Raw genomic sequence first — 7,464 nt, 5'->3', positions numbered from 1 at the left:
TATAAAATATAATATATATTATATATATAATATATATATATAACATTGCGATTGGATCCTACTCGTAGTTGGATGTTTGCATGACACCCGTGGGGCAAGCCAAAACGAAGTTAGGAATCGTGATCAACGCATAAATAAAATGATCGCAACTTCGCTGTCAAATGGGCATGAGTTTAGAACTGAGAAAGAGTGTCTTTCTCGTAGTTGGATATCTGCATGACATATGTGGGGGCAAGCCAAAACAAAGGCTAGGCACTTGGATCAGCGCAAGGTCATAGAATAATATAATATATATATGATGGAACACGAGACAACGCGAGCAGAAAAAGGACCTAATTACACTCTAATTACTTTTAATTAAAAGGAAATTAGCATGCAATTGAAGGAAAAAATAGTAAATTAAAATGGATAGCATACAACCTTTGAAGCTCCCGAAAAACGCTTTTCCTCGCTGAATCTCGACTCGAACTCTTCCGAACACAGTAGAGGTTGACCCTACTATCCTTTGGACTCAGAACCGGGTTGTGGGACCCGAGTGATGAAGAAAAATGAGATAGAGAAAGAGATGGAAAAAAGAAATGGAATTTTGGGTTAGGTTTGGGTTTTGAATTTGCTCCAAAGTAGTGATTTTTCCAGCCCAAATTTAGAAAAAAATTTTGGAAAAATGGCCAAAGTTTTTAATCCAAAATTCAAAGCCCATATTTATAGAAAAGAGCCATGCAAAAATTGCATGAAATAATTTTAATAAAACCTAACACCTAGAATCCACTATCTTCGTGGGCTTAATGTCTCCACTATAAGTCAACACCCTAGTCCACTATTTTGTTAGTGGAATTATCCAAATAAAGTTTGGATTTTCCCACTAACTTTAGTCAAAGGGCAAAATAGTCATTTTGTCAAAGTCAAACTTTGACCAAAAAGTCAATATTTTGACTTTTTATGATTTTTTCCGTGTTGACAAATTTGACCCCGAGCATGGATCCACATTTATTTCTTCGAAATTCAAATCACATTAATTAATTCAAAGAAGTTGATCTTCAAAGTCAAAAGTCAACATTTGACTTTTCCCCAAAAATGTCCGGGTTCTCGTTAAAACAACGAGACGAGATCAATCTCTAGTGGGACTTTCATCTCTCGCTAACCTTGACCCCAGTGTGTCATTATTTTGCGCGAACTTTGGGCTTTACTTACTTCTCTTATAAGATACATCATCTACAACCCAGCATTTGAAGAGGATGTTTTAAGGCCAAAAAATGAGCAATTGCTCAATCTATCTTACTTCGAACACTACTCTAGATCACATCATACCCTTTTTGGCTTTAGGTAAGCCTTCAATTAATAGAAGAGCGTTCTACATTTTCAGATATGTCTAGTGCCTTTACAACATCAGGAATACAGGTGATTATTAGCTTAAGAATCTACATCTTAATTAAACAACCCTATGATTATGCAACTCAAAAGGACAATGCAACGATTATATTCCTTTTCTTGATTAGTTCACCACACACCTCTTTCCACCATTATTGCCTTTTAATATAGCTCTCCTTTGGACAAACTTCAACGTAAAAACTTCAACCTTGACCCCATATATTCTTATCAATGATCTAATTTTAATTTACGAATTCGTCTTTCCAAACCATATTAAGGAATGCTTGCTCCTCCACCTTTTGCAGACCATGACAAACAGCTTAATAACTCTCTCTCATATTATTTAGGTTTTCACCATGGGTCTCTCATTAATAGAGTATGGTATATAAAAAGTAAACAGGTCGTTCTGCTATTCCTGGACGTATCTTCTCGCACAGCTCTCCCATATGCCATTACCCCTAAGCATCGATCTCCACCTCAAAGTGGTTTATACTTGAATCATCATCAACCAGGCAAATTACTAAGCAAACACGTCGAAAAGGTACAATTTTTCTACTCGAATTTTATAGCAGTTTTGAGTTTCTCTAAATTTTCGGCTAATTGTTGAGCCTTTTATTCCTATCACTGAAAGGCCCTTTCTTTAAAAATTATGTCTGATAAGAGACGAAGCCTATCTTATATATATATCTCATCCATATAGATGTTGTTCGAGCATTAATCTCCGATAGTATTCCAGATAATACCAAGAATCCCTACATCTCCTTAATTGTTACTTAGGCGGACTGGCCACTGGCCGGGATACTACCCACACTTTCTCCGGATCGTAACCTCAGCTACTTATTCCTCTATGAAATTATTAATGCCCCAATAATTGATCATACTTTTGTCCTTTGTGACAATAATATTCTGTCATCCCATTTATATAGCGCATAAAGCTCTTTTTCTCCTCCCTTAAACATCAGGGCTGATAGACACCAATTACTTTAGTGTTTGCAAGTGCTTCTCTTAAACTTTACAATAACACTGGTATATCATCAATAGACATACTAACACAAAATGATGGTAACCAAGATCACGCGTTAGTGAATCCTCTCGCTATTCATCAGTGGTTCGATGGAAATGGGAAGGCATTAAGGTTAAACCGAAAGGCATTACGTAGGGAAATTTACGTAATGTGGCCTTAGCATGTGCTCTACGAAACTGACATGTTTTGTAGCACAAGTTCTTTTTTGACACATGCTACATTTCAACAGATGTTTCTCATGCCTGATTATTTGATAGCTAACCCACTTCAAGCTGCCAGCTTAACGGGGGTCAATTGTTACCAATGAATGCAATACATCTCAATTCAGTTCTCAAAATAGATCCTTTCCACCATTGGATCCATCGCCAGTTGAACTTGTCTGGGGGATATTGGCGGATATTCCGCGCAGGTCTACGTATTAGCAGATATGGATTGTGGTGTGGGGTGAGCACTGGTGGGTTCCATCCACATTTTCAGAATTACATATATACACCCTCCAATTCTTGTCTATATAGTAACGTCAATCCTTACTCCACAAGAGTTAGGATATTCACGTAGACTTGAATTCATTCGGGGGACTAGTGCTTGGTCTATATGATGCTTGAATTTCCAACATTTCCTCAAACCAGTTTTCTCCCCATTGCTTCTGCTCTTCTGGTGATATTGCATAATCTCGGTTATGGTTTGCGATTAAAAAATTCGTTTTACGTGACAACTCCTTCATTGAACTAGTTTATATAGCCTTCACATATGGTTGCTCTATATCATATCTTTGTCTCTCCGGCTCTAAGATTTCTTGATCATCTTAGGTGGTAGTTCCGCGACCATACAAATGAACAAATTGGCTTTCATAATGTTTTTTCAAATATCATCCTCCAAATACCTAATAATAACACCTCTAGGTTGAACAAAATGCAGTTCCTTCTCGATGAGCGGGCTCTCGGGAACTAATGTGGTGATTCCTTGACGAGGTCGCGTTGGGTACCCGTAGTGTGCTCCTGGGCCACGATATTCCCCTCAATTCCAGTCATTCTACATTGAAGCCACCAAAAACCCCCTTGCTGGGTATTCCTCAATGTCCCCAATTCTATTAGAAACCTGGCGCATTAGATTTTAGGGTAAACTTAAAAATTCTTTTGCTTCGTTAGGGAGATCACATTGGATTCACACCCTACAACGTGTAAATCTTCGGGCCCTTTATTGCAACAACAAATCATTGTTGAATCATTACATGTGCTCTCACTCCACTCGACCTCTTGTTTTTCACTCCAACAAGAATAGTGGAAGCCATTGGCATTCCCCAAAATAACGTTCTACACGTTCTGAGGCTTAATTAGCAAGAAAAACCTATTGGCATTCACCTTCCAAGGTTTTCCAATGGGAACACTATCAGTTCTGATAATTTTCCGGCCCATCACTTTTGCACCCTTCATTTACATTACTTCGACCCGTTGTTACCGGGCCCCAGTCCCTATCCACCATTTAGGTACCTACATAACTTACCCTTGAAAGTTTGAGAGTGTCATGTTTTATAGAGTTTTGTCTAATTGCCATATAATGGATTCTCGCCGAATTTAACCGTCTTTACATATTGAAATTGTGGCGACGGTAGCGCTCCGCACTCAGTTACAATTCGCAGATTCCGCCCTTCCTGTCCAATCTCCCCTTTAATTCTTCTTGTCTCTCGAGGAATTTAATTCAAAACCTACACCGAATTTACAAGTGAGTTCCTTCATCACCATTTACGAGGATCTTGCTACTTCATTCGACTTGTCTTAAGGATAGCAGAATGTTTCCTAGAATTCCAGTGTTCTTTTCTCTCATTTTCGTTCTTCTTCGTTTAATTCTAATTTTCACTGGATTGCATTGCACACGAGAAAACCTCAGTTCTCTTAAGGTTTGCACCTTTTGCACCGAGATGGAATGCACGCGGCACTTTTCAGTTAAGTATTTTATGACTTCCAGGGGCATCAGAAAAACAATAAGTCATCTTAGTCTGCTCTCTTTTGATCTAGGCAGTGGATAACCTTTCAAGTCAGTGATCTGTTTAATCCTCCTGGCTAGAGTTTCTCTATCCGTATTATTTCGATCTTGATATTAAGTAGACGAGAGGTATTTCTGAGAGATAACAGTGATTAACAAGAACTCTCTTTCGACGCACCGTAATTAGTCACTCTATCGTAAAATGTCTGTCTCACCGACTTCCTCCTTTCTTTGCATAATGATGACTGTTGCTTGCGACTGACTCTACTTACATTTATCAATATTAAATTTGTGGCGTTAGAAGGGATTATTTTTTTTGAGTTTTTTAGATGCTTACCTCATACGTGAAGATTCGCCCATGTCAACCATACCACTTCTTCGACCACAATATCTCCCCACCATTCTTTCTTATCTATTCAAACAAGCTATGCTAACGACATCATCTGTGCTAGACCTTAACGGTTATTGACCACGACTTTACTCACCATGTTTTATCGCCATAAGTGCTCACAACACCGATCGTTCTTTTAATGTCGCTACTATCCTACACATCTTCAATATCGCAAGAGGTGGTGTTGGTTAGAATGTTGCCACCATCTTCAGTCAAACAGATTTTGATACGTCCTTGTCTAATGCGTTTTCTTCGTTTAATCGTCCCAAAGGATGTACCACCAAACTACGCAATCCACTCTCATTTCGGAAGATCGGAATGGAACCTGACATCTCTTCGATTCAGATCCTTCCCAATCTTCTTGAAATAGCTCCCTACCTTCACTTTAGGATCCGGTACTAGTCTAATGCAACGCCGTCGGAAACTTCACCCACACCGCAACACAATCATTTTTTCTCAAAATTCTATCAGTTTATAAATTATTCCTAGGAATAGTCGACTTGCTACTGTAATCGCCATGTCAATCTAAGGATTCACATTTTCGTCTTAAAGCGACCAATAATCTCGTGACTTTCATTAAATTTACTTGCTGATATTCTAGTCGCTTATATACACCTCTCGTACTTTTAATAGAAATCCATCAATTTGTTCGTTATTCATCGCCAAATTATTGTATGCTATCAGAATACCTTTTGTCTCTCTCCAGCACTTATCTCTCTTTAATTATTATTCCCTATGCGCCTACTCTATCCGGAACCCAACTATATCGAATTATTGGGATTGTCAAGCCAATGTTTTCTTAGATTATATCCTCCTCTCATAACTTTTGCTCCCAATAGATATCATTAGCATCCCATCTTTCATATCAATTGACGCTAAATTCACCTCAATCTCGATGATTGAGGAAATAGGTAATTAGAGGTCATAGCATTTTGAACTGTCTTCTGTCCAGAGATCTTCATATGATCTAGCATTTACATCCAAAACTATTTCCCTTGAATCTTTTTATATGAACATAGCCTGCCCAGGTTGTTGTAGGTTTTGATACCAAGTTGATTAGGGACAATAACTAAAATCATATATGATATTGTTATAGATACTCTCTAATATTTATTGATAGAATATAGACAATTACGCAGGATAAACAACTCAGTTTGGAGATATATCATCAACACTAATTCGCTTTTGACAGAAAATTAGTTTTTTTATTTTACTATATTAAAATTATAAGAGCGATATAAGACCGGACCATTACACAATATCCCATTGACGATATATATTTCATAGTCAAACGCTGCTATCAATCGACTAAATAGCTTCTACACAATTACACTATCTACTACATGATTGTTTACATTTACTACTCGATCTCTGAGACTCTTTACATGATTTCCTAGTAGGATGAATAGGCGTATTGAACGATACTTCTTCTGCCATCGTTTACACGAATCAATCTAGCCTGAAACTCTCTGCACACGTTAGATGCTCACTTTCCTTCACCCAAGATGTTCAGTTCTTCATGTTGTTTCCCTTTTGCCGCTTCGCTCTTCTTTTAAAATGAGACTTCTCCCAACCGAATTGTAAAGTTTACTTAGTCCTGTTGCGTCCCTAACGGTCTAACCGTCATACTTCTGCTTTTTCCATATTGCTCTTATTCTTTCTTCTTTGATACTTGCAGTACCAATCGTGAGGCCTAATATCTTGTGCTTGTAGCAAATAAGAAAGTAAACCACAAAATATATATATATATATATATTGTAGAACCTAAAAATAGCAAGGTCGAAAATGAATACCGCATCCACAAATTTAAATGCAGTAATGTCCTCATTGCTGAAAGATTGACAGAAGTCATGCGATGCTCTTAGGAAGATTCGTAAAAAGTCAATTTGAAAGAAAGCTGGCAGACCACTAACTTCTAGAAATATTTCATGAGATGATTGTCCTAAAATTAGGTTGACTCTAGTATATACGAAAAAATAGAGGCATGCGTTTCATCATTAAAATCATAATTGGAAAAGAGAAATAATGCGGCGACTTACTAAATTAATCATTGTGTAATGATTGCGCCGACTAAAGAAGATGCGATGATAAATTTATCAAAGTTAAAATGATATGCGATAGAGCAAAATTTGGAATAAACAAAGTCAAGGAAAGATACAACTCCTAAATTTGCTCTGTCGCCTGCATTATTTGTGAACGCATCCTTCTTTGCGGCGAACTGCTCTCTTGATTGCGGTGGCAGACTAAGCTAGTTGCGTCTTTCGTGTAGCTCCTCCGTAATCGTTCACCACGATCGTTGCAAAGAAAACATTGAGAAGGTCAAATAGAAAACAGAGTTAGCAAATCGTTTACCACGATCCTTCACCATGATCACATTTTTTTTTTGTAGAAATAATAAAAAAATAGATATAAAATAACAAATAAAAGAAGGGTAACGAAAGTTCATGAATCTTTGATAGGAAAAAGGATATTCCAAAAGAATTATGCCCCTGATGAGTTTTAGTCAAATAGTAACGCAGGGACTGCTTATTTCAATCTGGGCCTTTTTTACGTCCAAGGTGGCTTTCTCTTCTTTTCTTGGTCTTCTGGGATCTTGTTTGCCTTAATCCGAAGCTTTTCCCCATTGACGTTCATTACAATCTCCCCCTTGTACACATCAATTTGAGCGCAACCAGCCGAGAGAAATGATCGTCCCAAT

Source organism: Benincasa hispida, chromosome 2 (assembly GCF_009727055.1).
Source record: "Benincasa hispida cultivar B227 chromosome 2, ASM972705v1, whole genome shotgun sequence".
Classification (NCBI taxonomy): Eukaryota; Viridiplantae; Streptophyta; class Magnoliopsida; order Cucurbitales; family Cucurbitaceae; genus Benincasa; species Benincasa hispida.
Note: the sequence above shows the minus strand (reverse complement) of the source record.